Source organism: Diceros bicornis, chromosome 2 (genome assembly GCF_020826845.1).
Source record: "Diceros bicornis minor isolate mBicDic1 chromosome 2, mDicBic1.mat.cur, whole genome shotgun sequence".
Lineage (NCBI taxonomy): Eukaryota > Metazoa > Chordata > Mammalia > Perissodactyla > Rhinocerotidae > Diceros > Diceros bicornis.
The window spans coordinates 13,190,858-13,211,791 of NC_080741.1; the positions used below are offsets into that span (position 1 = coordinate 13,190,858).

The 20,934-nt window shown below is 45.3% G+C and overlaps 1 protein-coding gene and 1 pseudogene across 1 annotated transcript in view; one reads left to right on the forward strand and one right to left on the reverse strand.

The window, feature by feature from the left end:
• The window catches only part of CLSTN2 (calsyntenin 2), a 577,645-nt gene that overhangs the window by 262,570 nt on the left and 294,141 nt on the right, over positions 1-20,934 (reverse strand). The window lies entirely within an intron of this gene.
• On the forward strand, positions 14,535-15,070 carry LOC131412416 (large ribosomal subunit protein uL22-like; annotated as a pseudogene).

A 20,934-nucleotide genomic window follows, 5' to 3' on the forward strand; every position in this document is an offset into this window, starting at 1 on the left:
TTGTCTCCGTGCTGAGATGAGAGGTCATATGCAGACGTCTTACTGGGTCTGTTGGAGAGCAGTGATGCTGCGGAGGGAGCTGCAAGCCCTCCCTTGGGACTGCTCTGGACTGCAAGTTCCAGAATTCTGCTATCAGTGGCCAGGTGAAATGCCTGTGCTTTTCAAGTCAAGTGAAGCTCCAACCATTCTGTGCGTTGTAGTGAAATCACCTGGAAATGCTGAGGGTCCCTGTGGCCCTCGCCCCTCCTGGACCAGGGTTTCTAGTCGTAGATCCAGAGACCCACAAGGTGGACAAGGTAGACCCCTGTACAACCCTAGCATCCCCTCCCTCCCTCCAGTACACACACCACCTGGCCTCGCAGGAGAGGATCCTGTTCTTCACTGGCCCAACGCATGAATCGTTCAGGTGGGGGACACCGGGGCTAAAGCCAAGTTGACAGTGGACCATATAAGCTCCTCCGTTCTCTGCTTGTGAATTCTGTCCTCACAGCCAGACTGCAGGCACAGCCCAAACAAGGACCTGGTCTCATTTTTCACAAAGGTGGCTGACATAGCGGATGACTGCCATCTTCCATAAATGGAAGCGGACGCCCCAGACAGAGTGGGGCAGCCCGGGCTCTGGAGCCAGGTGCATCCGAGGGAGTCCAGCTCTGGCAGGGACCCTTGATCTCTCTGAGTCTCCATCTCCTTAGCAGTGTCAGGAGGTTCTGAGTGTCGCAGGTGAGTGAACGGGGCAGTGAATGAGCAGCGTGTAGCAGAGGCTATATAGTTAGTCCTCTGGATAAATGAGGGCCGTCAAATCCTCACTCACTAGGACATCGATGCAGTTCCAGTATTTACTCTTTTCTAATTTCCTTGACATGTTTATCCAGGAAGGTGGGCTTATCCAGGAACGTGCACCTCCTATGTTAGCTTTAAGGGTTAAATGTGCTCCTGTCTGTAAAGATGGGGGCCAGGAAGGAGCATTTGCTCCAGAAACCATTCTGCATTTCCTTCCCCTTGATTTCTGTCTTTTTTCTTCACCACTTTGGACATCATCAAATCCTCACAAAACCTCTCTGTGATATGTACAGCTATTATCACCATTTTACAAATGAAGAAACAGACTTAGAGAGGTTAAGTAACTTTCCCGGGATCACACAGCTAGTGAGTGGTGGGTTGGGCTTTGAACCCAGGAGTAAGCCCCCTCTCTTAACACTACTCCAAATTTCTATGGGGCCAGAAGCACCCTGGGAACGCAAGTTGGGAGCTGCATTTCACACTCTCCCAATTTCCTATAATACTTGGTTTGATCCCTCATTGGTTAAAGAAATGGGCTATGCACACAGAATTTAACTCAACAATAACAAAAGCTTTTCCTTCCAGAAAGGTCCACCGTTTAATTACTTCCATTTCTGTGAATGCACCGCAGGCTTGGGCCACTCTGCCCCACAAGTGTTGATCATTAGATTGCTGTTAATTAATACCAAGTTTAATCTTCTTTGATTACAAACATTGACTGTTGCCGATCTTTCAGCCGTCCCCGCCAGCGGGTATGTATCTGAGTTCCAAACACTCAGGCATCATCATGCCAGGAGGAAGGTGAAATGAAACATTAAGCTGGGTTTATGGTCAATTTAATTAATGCAAATGCTCAGCTCGGTTCATTGGGCCCAATAATGCTTTCCAATAAAGCTATTGGGAACAAACTCTTCTTGACTGTTTATTTTCTATGTCCTCTTAATAAAATCATTTCTACAAGAAACTAAGCAAGGTAGAGCCTAAAGGACATTATTAAGTTCTAAGTTGTGTCCAGCTCTACATCTCCATGGAAAACCTGCCTCTTGACTAAAATCCTGAAAACAAAGGTAAGGGTCTCTCAGCAAAGAGGGAGCGAGCCTGGGAACTGACAGAGCTGACGGTGGAAGGTAGGTATGAGTGTGAGAGAGACGGGGCGGTGTGGGGAGAGAAAGAGAGAAAGAGGAAGAGTGAGAAGAGGTTGCGGAAGGTAAGGTTTACCCACCAGCAGATTTATTAAATATTTCTCTGGTCAACTAATCAATAGACAAATCTCCACTGAATAATAATATTTAACATCTGTGTAGGGCCTTCCAGGGCCCAGAGCACCACTACACACCTTATCCCATTTGACTGCTGCACACAACAATCAAGGTAGGTGCATATTACAGTTTCCATCCTGCCTATATAGAAAATGAGAATTTGAGAGGTCAAATGCGTTGCTTAAGGTTGCACAGCACCAAACTCAAGACATGGGCTGTACGCTTCTAGCTCACTGCCACTGGGGCGCTGTGCACAGTTGTGCAGGTTGAACCCTGCACAAGGGTGCCTGGGTGCTCCCACAGTTCACTGGCTAAATCAACACCATGACTGGGTGCCAAGTGAGCCAGAAGGCTGGGACTCTTTTCCTATTTTGCACAATATCTCTGCTTGCCAAGCCGCATGCCTGTGGGTGGTGTCTGTCCAGAAGAGGTGACATTCTCTAATGTGCCCTAAAAGGCCACATGGAGTCTTGCAGTAGCCAGTCCTGCCTACCCATCCCCCGCCCATCAGCTCTATCTCAGCACCCATAACTCTATAACGTGCACACATCTCCATATGTACTCCCTGGACTTCCAGAGGGGAAGAATTGAGCTTTACTCATGTCTGTCCCCAGAGGCCAATGTGGGGTCTGTCAACATTGAACAAAAGGTTGGCGAAGGGCTGAGTCAATGAATGCATGAACGCATGTCCGGTGCTCCTTGCACGACACGGCCCTGCCGTCTGCTGGGCGAACCTTCCCTACTCTGAAGACCCAGAGCCCTCGGTCCCTCCCTGTTGGGTCTCAAGTCACTGTGCATTTACCAGGCTACCCTTACTAGACAATAAGCTAGGTGAGGGCAGCCATGGGGGCATGCCAATGAACCTCTTCACCACCAAGCTTAAAGCTTGGCATTAAATACCATTTTCCTCTGCCTCCAATTCACTCCCCATTTTTATGTAGTCTGTCTCTTAAAGACAAATGATATGCTTATGTGACAGGAGCTAATGGTTGTCAATGTGGGTATAATTTCATTTCACAGAATCGATCAGAGTCCAAGAATAGCTACACTTTCTAGGAATACAATCTTCTGGGGCGTTCTCCAGAGGTCTTTATCCACACTGTTCTGTCCCTATGCTGAGGCTTGTGAGCCACACCATAATTCTCACACCTCCAAAGCTCAGTACAAATGTGAAGTTGAGGTATCCAAAGGATGGCAAAGCTCTTCCTCGGCCAATCAAACTAGAAATCACTGAGTGACTGTACTTTAGTACAAACCTTGTACTTTGAAAGGTTTGCCTGTCTGCTGGCCTGCGGCATGGCAAACCACCTGCACTTCTGCCTGAAGGAGGCAGCACAGTGGTTTTAAGCAGGCTGCACCTTGAGAATGTAGGTATGTTCCCATCTGGCAAAGGATGTGTCCACCCATCTTCAGCATCCTTTGGTAATTGCTATTGCTTGACTCTCTCTGCTTCAGGGAGGTTCAACTTTTCTCCCTGATCATCATTGTTCTCTCAATATCAGTAGGCTTTCATCCTGTTCTGAAACTCCGAAATGTGCAGCAGACCTAGGGATTAGAACCTGTGGACTGAGCTGAGCAGAGGCATTCTACATCAGAGAAAATTACAGAGGAGCAACACAGAGCTGGGTTTGCTCCAAAATCTCATTTATCTATATTTGCTCCTTAGGCTGCATTCTCCTCATCCTTCTTAAGAAAGGGTCTGAGGCTTTTAGAGAGGGATAGATGCTCAGAAAAGCCTTGGTGGGTTGGAAGGAGGGACTCATGTGTTGTAACAGACAGAAAGATACACAATCTCTCCCAGCTACACACTCAACTTGATGGCCTGGGAGGAACATGGTCCATTCTCCGTCCACCTAGGATTTCTGGGTATTGCTGGTTTCCAAATACTGCAGCTCTAATCCAGGAGTGAAAGACATGGGTCTCGCTTGTCCCAATCCTCTCCACCTGCACTCATGGTAGACACTGCTAATTGATCATGGTATTGTTCCCCACTGAGTCAATTTCAGCCTTGGAATTCTTTCCAACACCATGTTTAGACAACAACAATCAGAGTTGGCACACAAAATGCCACAGCTCTCTTCATGCTCTCCATATAGCTCAAGACAAATCATTGGTTAACATCCATGGCCAGGTAGAACCACTGATGGACCTATGAATTGGGTCTCTTCAAACTTACTGTGAAGGATGATCACTTGTTAGACTAATCAGCATCCTATGTAGTGACCATTAGCCCAGCGCTAAATTGCAGAGGTTTAATACCTGGCACAAACAAGATGGATGAAACCAAAACACAGTGGAAATCCAGACATATTTTTGTTTATTCAGCCTCTACTCAAAGCAGAACAACCTACTTAAAACAAATGATGAGTTTTAGCAACCAATAGGTAAACAGGCTACCAATTTACACATCCTCAAACTGTTTTCTAGTAGCTGAGAGCTGGAATTGTTCTTTAGGCCTGCACACATGTGGGTGAAGTCAGGCATTTCTTACACTTAAAGGAAAGTTGGAAGATAATCTCTTAGTTTTACAAGAACACAAAACTACTTTCTTATAATAGGAGCTCAATACATTTTTACGTTTGCTGTGGTTGTTTTGAATCTCACTGTTGCTATGGGATTTCCAATGTTGTTTTTCTCTTCCTTCTCTCCCTCCCTCCCTCCTTCCTTCCTTCTTTTCCTTTCCTCCCTTCCTCCTTCCTTCCCTCCTTCCTTCCTTCTGTCCTTCCTCTCTCTCACTTTCTTTTATTGGTTTCATTCACCACATCTCTGCATTCCCTCTGGCGATGAGGGAAAGCAAAGGACAATGGGGGAGGGGCACGCCATCACTGAGTGCAGAGAGAGGGACCAGAGAGTAGGATAATGGATTAAGACACCCTCAGCAATCCAGCACCCATTTCTGGCATTAGACTATTGAACGGTGTCAGGTGCAGTACTGGAAGGTTCGTTAGGAACACCCATGAACCACAGTGGGTCCCCGTGGCTGGCTGAGCCGAGGCAACGCAGTGTTGCTGTCTGCACCAGCTATGCCCACCTAGCGAGGGGCCTAGAACCCTAGAGCCTGATTTCCCCAGTGTGGGAATGCTTGCTGAAATTATGAAACTTCAGCTTTCTGAATTTATTGCTCCAGCTCACAGGAGGGAGACTCAGACTGGCAGATGCCTCCATCTGCCTAATTTTCCTGGGCCTCTAGACCTGAACACCCCTTTGACGTGTAATATTCTTGCTGACTTACAAACTTGCTCTTCAGGAGCTCTGTGTGGGAATAGGAAGAATGAAGAAAATCCAGCCCTTACCTAAGAAAACTCAAAGCACTGATGGTTTTATTTTTCTTCCAGATAAAACTGGCTTTTATTTCATATCTGCAGCAGGAGAATCACTTTAAAAGTCAATGCTGATGGAAAGCGCATTCAAACTGCACTTAATCACACTCAGTGGGGACAGGTGAGCCGGAGTGATTGCCTTTTTTTGACAAAAGCTTGTTTTTATCAAAAAAGGCTGGCCTCACGGGGCCTCGAATGGCCCATGCGCAGCTGTGGTTTAGAACTCTGACCTCACTCATAGAGCCTGTGTAGTCCCACCCACCCCCGAGGCTCCAAGCCCTCTCTGCTCTCTTGAGAAGTTGGTAGTTAATGCCTGCTCTCTCCTGCTGGGGCCTGACTGGCCTCAGGCTACTCCTCCGGGTTCCCCAGGTCCCTGTGAGCATCGCCAGCAGGGAGCACCTACAACTTGGAGCTATCTTTGTTTCCACATCTGTCCCCAACCAGAAAGGGCAGTGCGGACAGCGGTTGAGGGCCTGGGTGTCTGCAGCCCTGCTGTTTGGACCCAATTCCTGGCTCTGCCATGTACTGAGTGAATTTGGCAAGTTATCTGACCTCAGTTACCTCCTCTAAAAAGTGACAATAGTAATAGTCCCTCCTCTTAGAGATTAAATGGATTACGATGTGTAACGCACTACAACAATGGCCAGCACACACCCAACACTTTATAGGTATTGGGGGTGGGGAGGTAGGGATTAAAGATAATGAGCTCCTTGGGGTCAGATCCCTGTCTAAGTCACCTCTGTAATCTCAGCATCTAGTCTGACACTAGAAAGCTTCCAATAAATGTGTGTGAAGCATGCCTGTCCTCCTAGATCTCCCCCACTGGCCCAGTTCTCAATTAACAGCCATTGTTCAGTGAGAACCACCAGTTTTCTCAGTTGCCCGAAAAACCACTGACCAGTTCTTACTCTCTTCTTTCTCTGTCCCACACTCCTCGGTTGCTTCCCTAACAGGCTAGAGACGATCTCTTGCTGGCAGGTCAACGGAAGGCAACGCAATGGAATCAGCCTCAAAGAGAATCACCATCAACCATAGTTGCTTCTCGTTATTTGCAGTAGTTATAGTCTATAAAGTCGCTCCAAACACTGAATTCACGAATACCGAATCATTGCCTCTGGAGAAAATATAGGGTCTGGTCCTGAGAGTGTCTGGTCATAACATTTACATCAACTGATGAATATACAACCTTGTTTCACGTGTGTTTCTGTTTAAAGACACCTTATTTAATACATATTGCTGATTCATTAACATTGAACTCACGGCCAACAACACCATAACTCATGCCTGAGCAAAGCTCGTCTAACACACATTTTCATCGTGAGGCACATCACAGCCTTCTTGCGCTTAGGAACACTAGACAGGATTTCAACATTATGCTTGGAGGCCGTTATAAATAGCAAAATCACCAACAAAATCACAAAAATGCAAAAAACATGGCACTAAACAGACCGTGAAAACACTTATTTTCAGTAGGAGAGCTGAAACACGAAGGCAGAGCGTCGCCTTATTCAACCTCAGCTGGAAACGTGTGCATTAGGCAACTCAATTTTTCGTCGTTTTGCACATACCCACAAATGACCACGAAGGCACTGTGAGTATTGATATTGGGATTGCAAATAATTTTTAGCAAGTAGGTGAATTCACAAATATGGAATTTTAGCAATTAGGTGAATTTGCAAATATGGAATCTGTGAATAATGAGGACTGACTGTATATGATCATAAAATATGGAGGAAAATATTTAGTATGGCATTTGTAATGAATGCCTGTAGAACCACGGCTTCAAATGTTCTCAGACTTTCAGAAGTCAACTTTAAACTTTCTTTCAGGGATGTTTTCCCTCCTTGGAGTTATCAATGAGTAGTTAATATGAATGTTCTGTTGTTCTAGTAAGGAACAGAAAGATGTGTCTTTATCCCTCTCAAAGGCCAGCCTTACCCCTCATATGCTGAGTCTGATCACCATTTGCCTTCACTCCAGCAATCAGCCTCTCTTGCTTCCATGTTGCACATTTTTTTATACTCTACTGAATTATTACTGACTACAAACATGCACATAAACATAGTACATATAAACACAATGATCCTGCAAAGTTTTTACTATAATCTCCATTTTCTAAATCAAGAAACTGGGCCTCAGAGAGGTCTAGAAACTTACTGAGGTCATACAGCTAATCAGGCAAAACAGAGTGACTCCAAAACCTGCATTATACTAATTAGCCTGGTTCTGTGATTGACCTTGAGATAACCCTCAATATCAATGATAACTAGCAGAGCAAGCTCTAAAGACATTGTGATAGCTAAGGTAAGACATAAGAGATACATGGCAGCTAAGAGACAATTATCACAGAGATTGACCCAAATGTGAGTCAATAGTATGGTATAGACACCATTTATTGCTAAGGACACGTCCACATGTGGCTTGGTGCCTCCTCTACATAAACAGTCATGATGTTATACGCACAGCATGATTTTCACCAGTGAGAAAGCCGATATTGTGAACAGGTTCTGAAGATAAAGATAATACACAGAAGACCCCTCTGAAGTACTATTTGTCATCACACAGCTTCTAGTAATCATATGGCAAGTGTCAGAATAATGTAAATTCCCAACATAATGTTAAAACTCAAAGAGGTCTTGCACCCCATAGAAAACAGTTCAAAGATACTAAGATGGAAGTTTCCACAAAAGACATTAAAGGAAGGGGAAAAAAGGATGAATAAAGAGGAAGTAATGGAATTTAACTGCAAGTACAAAACTCATCCTCGCGTCAGGTTTGAAAAGAATACATATCGCAGCAGCACGTGGGAAATGACAAAGCTCCCATCAGAAACATGACTTTTCATTCTCATTGTGGCGCATATACAGCTTTTCCAAGGTTTTGACTAAAGAGAGCCAGAAGAGGAAAAAAGGAAAAGACAAATGAATTGGAAGTGACCTCATCCATTACCTATGGCCACATGGAGGAAATAATGCCTTCCCAAAGCTGGGCCATGGATTAGCTGTCAAATAAAAAAACCTACGTACTGTATAAACACTTGACCCAAGCACAAAGCACTTAGGTAATTTCAGCCACATATGTCTATGAGGAAGTCGCTGCCCATCTGGAATTAGCAAATTGGTAGACAGAAGTTTCCACAAGGGCCTTCTTTTCTTAATCTCAAGGTCTGTTTAAATAACTTTACCTACGAAAGGGAGCTTAACACAATAAAAGGAGGCTGAAAAGCTATGAATAGACAATGTGTAAGAGAGGAAATTAAAAACGCTATTAAGCATTGGGGAAAGTGCTCAGTCAAATAATTAAAGAATAACAAATTAAAACAAAGATGAGATAATTTTGCAACCAAAGTAGAAACAGCATACAATAATATTCAATATTGACAGAATTTGTGAAAGGGAGAGCACCTGAACACTGCTGGTGGGAAAGTAAAATGGCAAATCTGAAAAGAATATATGTGAAGAGTTTTAAAGACGTTTATATCCTTTGACCCAGTAAGTTGTCTAGTGGGACTTCATCTGAAGGAAAGAATCTGAAATGCAGACTGATACTTTGGCACAAAAGTGATTACTGTATTACTTTTTAAAATATTTATGTTTATATCTGCAAAGGTTTGGAAACAAACTACACTCCCGGCAGCAAGAGAACTGTTAATTAAATTATGACACACCTATATGTCAGAACAGTTTGCAGCCATTTAAAAACACATTTTCAAGACATTTTTAATGACACAGGAATATTTAATATTACACAGAAAAATAATTTCGTACATGGAATGTAATCTCATAGCAGACACATACACACACCTACACACAGAACTCAGGAAAGAAACAGGCTGGAATTCAAACAATGCTTGCCGCTCTATGCCAGTGAGATTACCAGTGATTTAGTTTTCTTCTTTATAAACAACTGATCAAGAATGCATTTACAATACAAGAAGATACTATCATGACACCTATGATCTATATTAAATCCCTTCCCTCATTTCTCCAAGTAATACCAGACCTTCCTCGTTGCACAGGCAGACTGTTACTGTTGCTTATATCTTCTCTACTGAGTCATGGTTTTCTACTTTTCACCTAAACACTCTCTCTTATTAAATCATTTTAATCTCCTAAATGATCCCCAGGGACTTTTCCTCTTGCAGTGTGCACCAAGGGCTATTTATGGAGCACACACTTAATTATTGTAGGGTCTTCAGTTAGTTTGAAGCATATTTGCTTGAAAAGTTTGAAACTGATCCTCCATACTCTCTTCAACCATTCCAGTGAACAATGAATTCAGTTTCATGAATACATTCATTTATTTGAAAAATATTTATTAAGTGCCCACTATATGCCTTTCTACACTACACATTGCTCTCAAAAGCTTCCTGTGCATTAAGCTTGTCTCCTAGCTAGGCTTGGGAGTGTGAAGTCCAGCTCCAGCTTGTAGCACGGAATCAGGCATAGAGTAGATGCAGGCCTGGTGTGTGCTTGCTTGGAAAGGCATCCACCTGTTGAGTCAGAATGCAAATTAAAAACAAACAAAAAAACTCAGTGCATACAAACATGGTGCAATGGCTCTGATGATATTTTAGTTAATGATATTGATTTGGCTGTCTTTCTGCTGGACTGAATCAAATAGAAGTCTCAAACAATCAGAAATTGTTAACTTGGGGACAGCCAAGTTCAAAAGGGATGTACTGTAAAGCCTGGGGAAACACTCCTGTCCTAGAATGTCAGGTCCAGCCTATGTTCTTCTAGGATGTAAAGCAGGAATGGCAGAGAAAGGAAATACCAACCTGAAGCTCACTCTGAAGGATGCCAAGGCAAATGAACACTTCTGTGCTCTGACTCTGGGCCAGGCATAGTGATGGCACTTTCTCATTTCATCTCATTCAACCTGCACAACTAACCTGGTAAGGCTGATGCGATGACACCCATTTTATAGAGCTCAGAGAGGTGAAGTATCAGATTTCCATTCATACATTCGAGCAGGTTGCAGTCATTCAAATACATGTGTTCTTCTAGGAATTAGTTTTTTTGTGAATTAGAAACAGCATTCTTAAGGTTGCTTTTTGGAGCAGTGTAACTCAAAGTGAAGTTTAAGGTCCACCTTCATCAAAAGGAGGGAAGGCATCCTCATTTTGAAAGGCGAGGTCCCAGTGCCCAGGAGAGGATTGGGGTAAAGAATGGGTAAGGGGGCTCTCAGGAATATTTCTAAGGAAAGGTCTCTCGTATTCACCTGCCATAGAACTAACTTTGACCTAGAAATAGCTTTGTCATCTCAACTACCCATGACCCTCATATCAGCAAAATGTGGGGAAAGGGAATATTTGGGTTGGCAGAGGTCTAACTTGTACACATGGAAATCAGTTTTCCAGATTCAGGATTTAAGGATCTTAAATGCTTCCTAATGTCCAAATGGCTTGGGTTACACAGATGGAGCCAACAACGTCTGTTCTTAAAGCTTGTGCTGGAGTTGAAGGAACAGGAGTCAGAACCCTGGTTATGGGTCCAGTTTCTGAGGGTCAGTAGGCATGTGGCCATTGAGCACTGAACATTTCTACTCCTCAGTTTTCTCACTATAAACCAGAGATAATAGTCTCTGCTCTGCCCCATTCACAGGGACAGCATGAGCACCACATAGGATATATCCGAAGGCTCTTCATAAACTTGAAACCGTTAAAAAATCTCTAAGTTTTTAAGCTATTTTAAATCACAGCCTTTGAAATAATATGAATGATATGGTCTGCTTTCCATAAAAATGTACAAACGCACATATTCAAAAATTGTCCCCACAATTATTTCTGATAGTTCATGGAATCCCTGAAGCCACAAGTCCTAGATTGAGAACCTCTCTTGTAAATTAGTTACAGGAAACGTGCATAAAAGTCCCCTCTGTGTGTGATGACCACCTTACCCCTATACGTGATCATTTTTCCTTCTTTCAGGAAGCCAAGAAGATTACTAATTTGATGATTTCCCTCTCTTAGATAAGGTTTGCAAGGATCTGCATCTTCACAATTTGTCATGTATTTGCAGCGAGAGGTGAGAACACAGGAAGTCTGCAAATATCTTGCAAAGAGTCTCTCCTTACTTTATGATTTCTAGAAACGAATGGGGAGAAATGTGCCCAAATTAGGTAGGGGACCCACAATTTCTGCCCTGAGGAAAGTTTCCAAGGAGGCAGAACCTAGCTCCCTGACCTCTGTGGGAAGTAACCCAACTGTCCCCAACAAAGGCCTGCCCGTGGCTCTGAGCGGAACGCTGACAGTGCACCCCACTGCCACGCATGGGGGCTCCAACTCCAGAGTGTGCTCAGCCAAAGAACCCCACACCCAGCAGAGGGACAAAATGGCGACAGTCTTGTCTGGATGGTGCTCTACCTGAGAGAAAAAAAAGAAGACTGAAGCCCTTTGGTGGGCCCCTGCCTCTTGGGATCCTGAACTTTCTATCTCCTTGTGATGAAAAGACTTCGACTAAGGTCTGTCCCAGAGAAGGGCGCCATCCTCGATTTTGGCAGATCTGGGAACAGCTCTTCCACTGCACGCTTCTGGCTGTGTTCTCTCTCAGCACACACACTCATTCCTGTGAGAGAGGCTGGAATGCCGACCCGTCAGGGGCCCCTGCTCACGCTCTCCCTATCTGCACCGTGCTGTTTTGAATTTTTTAAGTGAGTTATAAAAGACCAATTATACAAATTTGATTATGTAACGTCATAAACAAATGTAGCTGGTGCCAACACTAATTAGGACGTCAACTCATCGGGTGCCACGTGCACAGAGCCCCTGAGCTCAGAGTGGCTGACAACAGGTTTCCTGCATATGGAGACAGCTCCTGCAGGTACCCTGTGGTTCAGTTCCCATGGTCCACCCTCCCAGCCACTGAAGAACATGGCAGCGACCACGGCAGAGCTCAAGTGCTGACCTTGACCAGCCCCATCTTACTCCTACGTCTTGCCCATGACCACAATTTGCTGACTCTGTCTTTGTAACTGTAACTTTGTAACCTCAAATCTGTCTTCTGCTCTCCATCCCTCTGCCTTGACCTTGGGTAGGGCTCCAACTGTCCCTTGCCTAGTGTACCTGGTCTGCATAAGCGGCCAGATGGATCCCAGTGATTGAACTTGCTCATGTATGAATAGACAGTCTAAGGCAGAAATACACATGAGGCTGACAGTGAGAAAGCTTAGGCTTGGGGGTGGGGAGATCCAAGGATTGGTGTTAACTAAGCATGTTGGCTTGGTCTTTCTGGCACCCATGGAGATCCCCTGGCCAGCAGATCCCGTCATCATTGGCTTTCATTAAATGGGCTGGGTCAAGGCTGAAGAGAAGCTCACAGGCTTCCTCAGCTGCCCATGTATCCCTTCAAGTCTCTGAGCCACAGCTGCTACTCGGAGCCATAGTCCTTGAACAACATAATCAACTCAACAAGATGCATCTGTGCATCTCACTTTCTAACTTGCTTACGCCTTACAGAGTTGTGCTCCTTCCCATGATCCTCTACAGATGCGCTTCTCAAACTTGCACACACATGTGAATGACCCAGAGATATTGTTAAAATGCAGATTCTGATTCAGTAAGTCTGGGCAGGGGGAGGTACCCAGCAGCTGCCCTTGGTGACTTTCCTTTTCCCCTGCCATCCCAGTCAAGGAACCAGGTGTCAAAACCAGGCTAGGGTAAAGATGTTGTCTCCAAACTTCCTGAAACATTTTTAGTTCTTCCTTCCAAAATTTCAAAGAAAGCAAATTAGTTCTTCAGACTCTTAGTCAGAAAACATTCATTTAATAACTAGGCAAACTACCAAAGTATAGAAACAGTTGCTGAATAAATCGTACAGGCCAGAGCAAATTGTAATAGAAGAAGATACTTACAATGTTATTTCTTTCTAAAAAATTTTTACAAATGGCAAACTCAATGGCTTTGCCCCAGAAGAGATGCCAAATTTTAGTACTGAGAACAATGAAGTTACCTTCTGGTAATGTCACTCATTCATTCCTTCCTTCCTCCCTCCCTTTCTTCCTTCCACAGACAGTGCCTGAATGCCTACCAGGCTGGCTTCAGAGCAAGCCAGCCAGAGAAGATGTGGTTCTGCACTCACAGAGGGGACCACGCACTCACGCGTCTCCACACACATGTAGCCTGCTAGAGTCACGACTCCATATGCTTGGCACAAATGTCACAGTGTGGACACATCTGCCAGAAAGAGAACCAGTCAGCAGGAAAAAGGCTCTTCTTGGAATTCGGCTGCTTAAGAAATCCTTTATAATTCCATATTGTCAGTTCTGGATTTATTAAAGGTCACACAAAAAGCAATATTCTTTTCCACTGAAAAACCATGCTTTGAATTAAGGTCTGCCTAAAACCACATTTCACATTAATGAAGACTATATCATTAAAATGGATTTTAATTTCAGTATTTTACTCTCAAGTTTGGAAAACGACTGATTAATTAAAGAGAATGCTTCCCTTTCTTTTCTCTCCCTGGATGGGTTTTCACACCCATTTGGCCTAATTACTCCTGGCCAGGGGCCCGGCCAGGCGCAGCTGAGTGCAGCCTGGCTCTCCCCGTGCTGAGAAAGTCTGGCTGCAACTCCGGGGCCGAGGCACTTGCGGGGACAGCAGTCCTAATGCCACTCCAGGGAAGCCCATAAAGAACTGCATTACATCAAATGATTATGTAAATTTGACTTCTAAAAAGTAATGGAAATAGATTTTTCTCATTTCTTCCCTATGAAAACTTCCTGAAGCATTAGCCCCAAACTCCCACAGAGGCATGGGCCAAATAGTTGTGACTCAGCCTTAACCCTCTGACATGCACATCCTCTCCAGCTTATTCTCAGACGATCCACCCCACCTCCACCAACAGAGTCCGGCATATTCTTTGGAGGGCCCTGGAGGATTGCGGGCTCCTGGAAGGCAGGCCCAGCTCTGGCTTACTTGGTATTCCCGGATCTTGGAACAGTGCTGGGCACATAGCGGGCACCAGTGACCTCATGCTGAGTGAGTGCATGACCCCTCAGACATGCCTGCTGCTGGCACTGAAAGTTTGGTTTCCAAATAATGTCTGTCTTTCTAGTATATTGTCTGTTAGTCTTGTTTTGATATATCCCTCTATAAAACAACTTATTACCAAGTTTCCAATGAAAAATTAAGCAGGTTTGTCCTGTCAGCAGCCAGAGGTGATCTCTGAAAATGGATCACTATTCACTTGACTCAGAAAACCCTACAAAATTATGCAAATTGATGTTCAAATCTTTGTGACCACTTTAAGAACATCCATGAAATTGCCCAGCTCGTCAAAGGTACACATATCCCCAAAGCCACCAAGCTTCTGAAAGATGTCACTTTATAGAAGCAACGTGTGCCCTTCCACTGTTACAACGGTGGAGCTGGCAGGTGTGCCCAGGCCAAATAGTGGGCCTGGACACAGGGTTGGTGGCCCAAAAAGAGCGCTGCATTTTTGCTACACGTGCTTAAAAATAGAATACTGCTGAACTTAAGGGTTTAGATGTAGATTCTCTGGGAATTGAGCACATCCAGGTAAACAAAGCCCCCTAGATGGGCCCCTGTACATAGAGAGCTCATGGTCAGATTAACCATACATGAGCCCCACTTGCCACATTGAGATGACCCTTCCTGAAGAACAGATTGTTCCTAAACCACAAGAGGAGGTTGCACAGAAGAAAAAGATATTTCAGAAGAAGTAAAAATTTATGGCCCAAGAATAAATTCAGCACAAAATAAATGCAAATACAAGTTTTTAAAAAATTAAGCAGGTACCTCTTGAAAGAGGCACTTGCTATTTCTTCAATTGTCATGATTCCTGGCTAGCATCTGAGGCTACACTGCTGTCTTTCTGGGCTTTCTCCGACAGCTGCAGGCCACAAGCCAGGATGCATGGCTATGTTGGTGCTGATGCTGCCACCAGCCTATTGCCTTGCTGGGTGGGGTTCTTTGGTGACTGTCCTAAACTCATGCCTTTCCAAACCCCTACCTGACATCTCTAACCTCTACTCCCAGGTCTTTTGGCTGGGACCCATGAGTTACAGCAGTTTCCAAGAATGGCGGGTGAAATAAAGATAGCTAGAATGTAGCATGTAATAAAGGAAAAAAAATAGGCTTTCATGTCAGACTGCCTGGGGTACAAACTAACTCTCCCCTTCTGAACCCCAAGCCTCACTTTTCTCATCTGTAAAATGGAGATAATAATGCCATAGGGTTTGGAAGACAATTAAATTAGATAAAACGTACAAAGTGCCTATACTGTATCTGGAACATTGTTGGTACCCAGTATGGCAGCCATTTGCTGTTATCCCTCTAGCCCAGATATGTCTGCTAGTTAGACCAGGGTCCATAACCCTTGACTCCCTCTGACCATTTCCTCCTGTGAGTTCCAGCCCCCAAAGCATTATGGTGCCAGACAAGCCCTCTGCAGAGCATTCACTCAATCCTCAGTCAGACTGAGTCAGACTTCTCAGACTACAGGCTGGGCGTGCTGGCTAAATGTTCTCGCGTGAGCTGCAGGGCAATTGCTCCAGCTGGAACACCTGTCTGTGTTAATTCATCTCCATCTAGGCTCAGATTTTCAGCTAGAGTTGTCTGAACAGAGAAATAACTTCAGGGGAAGGACAGTCTCTCTTGGGTCCCTGTTTGTTAGAGTAGCATCTTACAGAGGACTTGACTTGTGCCAAGCTGGCTGGCATCTCGGGCCCTCCGTGACTCCAGGAGTCATAGGGACGTGCTTAGGAGAGGCAGGAAGGGAGTAGAGGACCGTGACTGCAGCAAGGACTCAAAGACCCCACAGGCAAACCTTTCCTCCTCGTTGCATCTCTCTTTACACAGATACCGTGGTGGTTAATTTTATGTGTCAACTTAACTGGCCACGGGGTGCCCAGATTAAACATTATTTCTGGGTGTGTCTGTGAAGGTGTTTCCAGAAGAGACTGGCATTTGATTGATGGACTCAGCACAGTAGATGGCCACCCCCAATGTGGGTGGGCCTCATCCAATCACTTAGGACCCGAATAGAACAAAAGGCAGAGGAAGGAGGAATCTGTCCCTTTTTTCCTGCCTCACTATTGAGCTGGGACATCTCATCTCGTCTTCTCTAAACCTTGAATTGAGATTTACACCATTGGCTCCTCTGGTTCTCAGGCCTTCGGACTTGGACTGAATTAAACCACCGGCTTTTCTGGGTCTCCTCCAGCTTGCAGACAGCAGATCATGGGACTTCTCAGCTTCCATAATTGGATGAACCAATTCCTCACGATTAATCCATCTAGCTACCTATACCTTCTGTTTCTCTGGAGAACTCTGACTAATACAGACACTGAGCTAAAAAAGAATGAATTCCTCGAGTGCCAACGCTAAGAGATCTCCTGGAGATCATCTAACTCATGCCTCTCATTTTAAAATTGGATGAATGGAGGCCCAAGGAGGGAAAGTGACTTGTCCTAGGTCACACAATTAGTGGGAGAACTGAGGTTGAAACCTGACCTCCAAATCTGTAGAATAGACTTCCCTCTATCTCTTGTGTGTAGGTAAAATCTTTATAATAAACTAATCTTCAAACACATTATGAAAGCCCTGAATTGGAGGAATTCTATAGGGATCTTTTGTTTGTGCACCGGTCCTGCACCAGTGTGAGCTGGTGAAATTGCTGTCGCCAGGCCTCAGCCCCTGGGAATCTGTTACTAGCTAATGCCTGAATGTCCCGAGCCTTTCAGCCCTCGCTTTATGTCTGCAGCATTTCAGCCATCCCTCTTTCTGACTGCCGATGGACGTCTTCCCAGGTACATACTGATGCAAGTCCTCAGAGCGAGACTCACGCTCTGGAGAGCAAGTCCACTTAATGCATACGGCCAAGCTGAGGCCTGCTGCCCATAGCATTTGAGGAATGTCCTTTCCTCCCCTGCCGCCCCAAAATGCTGCCACCCCCTCCTCGGGTCTTGCGGCTGCTGCCACTCTGCTGACCCAGCTGTCACTGCCTGCAGGAATCAGGAGAAGGCGCCTTGTTCCTGATGGGTGGCGCTCCCCCACATGGCCCCTAAGCACGACAGCTTGAGTCCTCACTTTAAAATGGCCCTTTAGCTTAACCTATACCCCACTGTTCTGTGGGGTTTCAATCTAATGCTTTGTTCTGCCCCAGGAATGGACATCATCACCTCTCATCTCTCCTCAGATACCCACAGACAGCTCTTTGAAGTTCCCTTCTCATATGCCCATTAATTTATGCCCTCAGATGCCTGGGAGGTAGCAGGTCTGGAATGTGCTCCGTCTGGAACCACCTACTGTTCATACATCCTGTTTGATTAGAAAAGTGATCTCAGTCCTGGCAGCATGTCAGAATCACCTCAGGGAGCTTTTAAGGAATCCTGATGCCTGGCCCTATCCCGGATCAATTAAATCAGAGTCTCTGCAGGTGTGGCCTGGGGATTGGTATGTTTGGAAAGTTCTGGAAGGCAGGAAGAGTGGTTCCTATGGGGTACTAACTGGGTTGGGGCATGGGGGGCCTGCTGGGGTACAGAGCTACTCTGCCTTCATGTCTTGCCACATAAGGAGGCAAAGGCTTTGTCTGGGGAGCGATTGAGGGTCGAGATGTCTCATGGTCCATGGGTCCATGTGCCCCCTTAACCCCTCCATACACCGAAACGCCTGCATTTCCCACTCGGATGACACCTGTTCAGGAAAACAAACAAGGACGCCAAAGCCATCAGGAGGGGAGAGCTGCAGCAAGTCAGTAAATCCCACCGCGTTGTCTCACTGTAGAGACCCAGGTGTCCTGTGTTCTTGCGCCTGTTTTCTAAATGAGAGCACTCTGTCTAATATACTAGTCTGAAGCTGATTTTTTTTAGGCTTAGGAAAAAAGTGGCTTAACACAAATGTAGTTCTGGGTACTGTAAGGCTGCCAGGGCTGTCTGAAGGGCACCTCTCATCTGCAGGGTGACAAGCAGGGGCAGGAACGGTCTCGTTTGCCTGGAAATGAAGCGTTTCCCAGGATGCAGGACTTTTAGTGCTAAAACTGGGAAAGTCCCAAGAAAAGCTAACAAGTTGGTCACCCTATCAAGAATTAGGTCCTAATTGTGGCTAGTAGGTGGCTGGGTTCTCAACATGAACACAAAGGAGACACAGGGTTAGGAACTGGACCTCGTGGGACAGATATCACTCATAGCCAAGTCAAGACCCCAAGGTCTATGTCAAAGCCCTTTGGAGATCTTCGGCTCACTCTTCTGAAAACCAAGCAAAATCTCAATGGCATTCATCCCTAATTTAGAAGAGGAATCTTCGTAAGCCCGTCACGATGGATGTGTTCCTCATTCTACATTTTGTGGTGTCAGTTCATAACTACGGCCCCCAGGGATTTGGCACCAAGATCTTGATGGTACTTTCATCCATTATTCATAATCCTCACAATAACTAAAAATAGGATTATTATTCCCATTTTAATAACCCTAGGATTAGATCCCAAGTCTCTTGGATTTCATAGTCCATGCCCTTTTGACTACCTTATGCTGCCTCTCAGAAGCTAGTGAGGGGGCCGGCCCCGTGGCTTAGCAGTTAAGTGCGCGTGCTCCGCTACAGGTGGCCCGGGTTTGGATCCCGGGTGCCCACCAACGCACCACTTCTCCGGCCATGCTGAGGCTGCGTCCCACATACAGCAACTAGAAGGATGTGCAACTATCTACTGGGGCTTTGGGGAAAAAAAGGAGGAGGATTGGCAATAGATGTTAGCTCAGAGCCGGTCTTCCTCAGCAAAAAGAGGAGGATTAGCATGGATGTTAGCTCAGGGCTGATCTTCAGAAAAAAAAAAAAAAAAGGAAGCTAGTGAGGATGCACCAGACATAGGCAGCCCCATAGACAGCTGCTCAGGAGCCCAACACCCCCTTCTGGAACTCCTCCAGGCTCGCCTTCCTACCTGCCCAGGCGTGCCCCCGTCGCTCTCTGCCCAGCCCTTCCTGGGACTGATTTATTAGTTTGAGATTTCCCATTTTTACTGAGACTTCAATACAATAATAATAATATTATAACAACAACAAGAGCAGCAGTGTTAAGTGCATTTCACTTTGCATTTTGCTATGCATTTTACAATACGTTTCACGAAACCCTCATCCTGGAAGGCGGGTGTCATGCCCATTGTACAGTTGAGGAAACTCAGGCTTAGAAAGATGAAATAACTCATCAAAGTGTGCACAGCTACCTAGTGGCATGGCTGGGTTTCAAATCCACATGTCTCTGATTCCTTCTCCAGGCTTCCAGGCAGGGAGTGCGAGAGGCATCTAGAATGACTCTTGGAACTCATGGCGGTGAAGTTCCTCCAGGAGCAACTGCCCACTCAGAACCATAATCATTTACCAGGAATGTCCTCCAATTGAAGGGGCAGGAGGTGCATTCAATTAACATTTCATGCAGAGTCAAAATTCATGCCTCTCCTGGGGAAAATAACAAAACGTCACCTTAATCATAATTAAAAATGATAGTCAGCTTCCATATGATATGCATCTAAATCTATTTTAGTGTTATTAGTGTGGAAACAGATTCTCCATCAGTGTCGTTCCTGGCTCATAAATAAACTAAAGTAAAAGCAAAATAAATTTTAAGTTGGAAGTATCAACGTAAATGCATTTTTACAAGTTGTCTTATTTACAGTCACAGATTCACAGTTTATTGATTGCAAGCTTTAAAAAAAAAGCTACGCATATCTGTGCTGCATAACAAGAAGAAAACTTGAAGAGAATAAGAATGTCGATGATACACAAGCCCTCAGCAGACGCCATCAGCAGTGCTGGCTAGAGCCGGGGCCATGCTCTACAGCAGCCTCCCTCAGTCCCCAGGAGAACGGCAATTAAGTGGGAATTCACAAAGGGTGAGGCCACTGTCTAAAGCCACCGTGGATCACTAAAGTCAGGAAGTGCGGCACCTTCCCGAATGAGAGTGAGACACCATCCCCGCAGAGCTGCTCTGCCTCTGGAGAAGGAAAGAAACACACACTGTGACCAAGGACATCCTCAACCCCAATGTCTGTCAGTCATTGCATTTTCCTTTTTGAAGTTCCTAGTCTCTGGGACATGGCAGTGTGTTTCCACCAACGTCTGGAAGCCCCTGACCACACTGGACTCTCGCCCTAGAGTGCCCTCCCCTCTCCTTGTCAATCTGGTAAACTCATTGTTATCCTTCCAACACCTGCTTTAGTCATCATGCAGGTAAAGGACGAAACGTTCCTCTTCCTTTGCAACCTCAGAGCCTCGTACACCCGTCATTTGTTCCTCTTATCCACAGGTGGGCCATTTCTTTCTTGCCTGTCTCTCCTCCAAGCCTTGAGCTTCTTGGGTATGCAGCTGAGTTTCCTTCATTTCCGTATTCACTCTGCCTCACACCCTCACACCCTGCCTGGCCCAGGAGTGGTCATCTGTACGTGTTCACTGCACTGGATTAGAACTAAGTTGATGGGCTATGTTTTACCCTGGAACTTGTCTATTTGACTTTCTCACAGGCATACTTTTCAGCTAGTTATCCATTCAACACACATTCCTTGAAGACCTACTCTGCCCTCAGCCTTGAGGACAAAAAGCCAAGTACAAAACACATGGCCAGC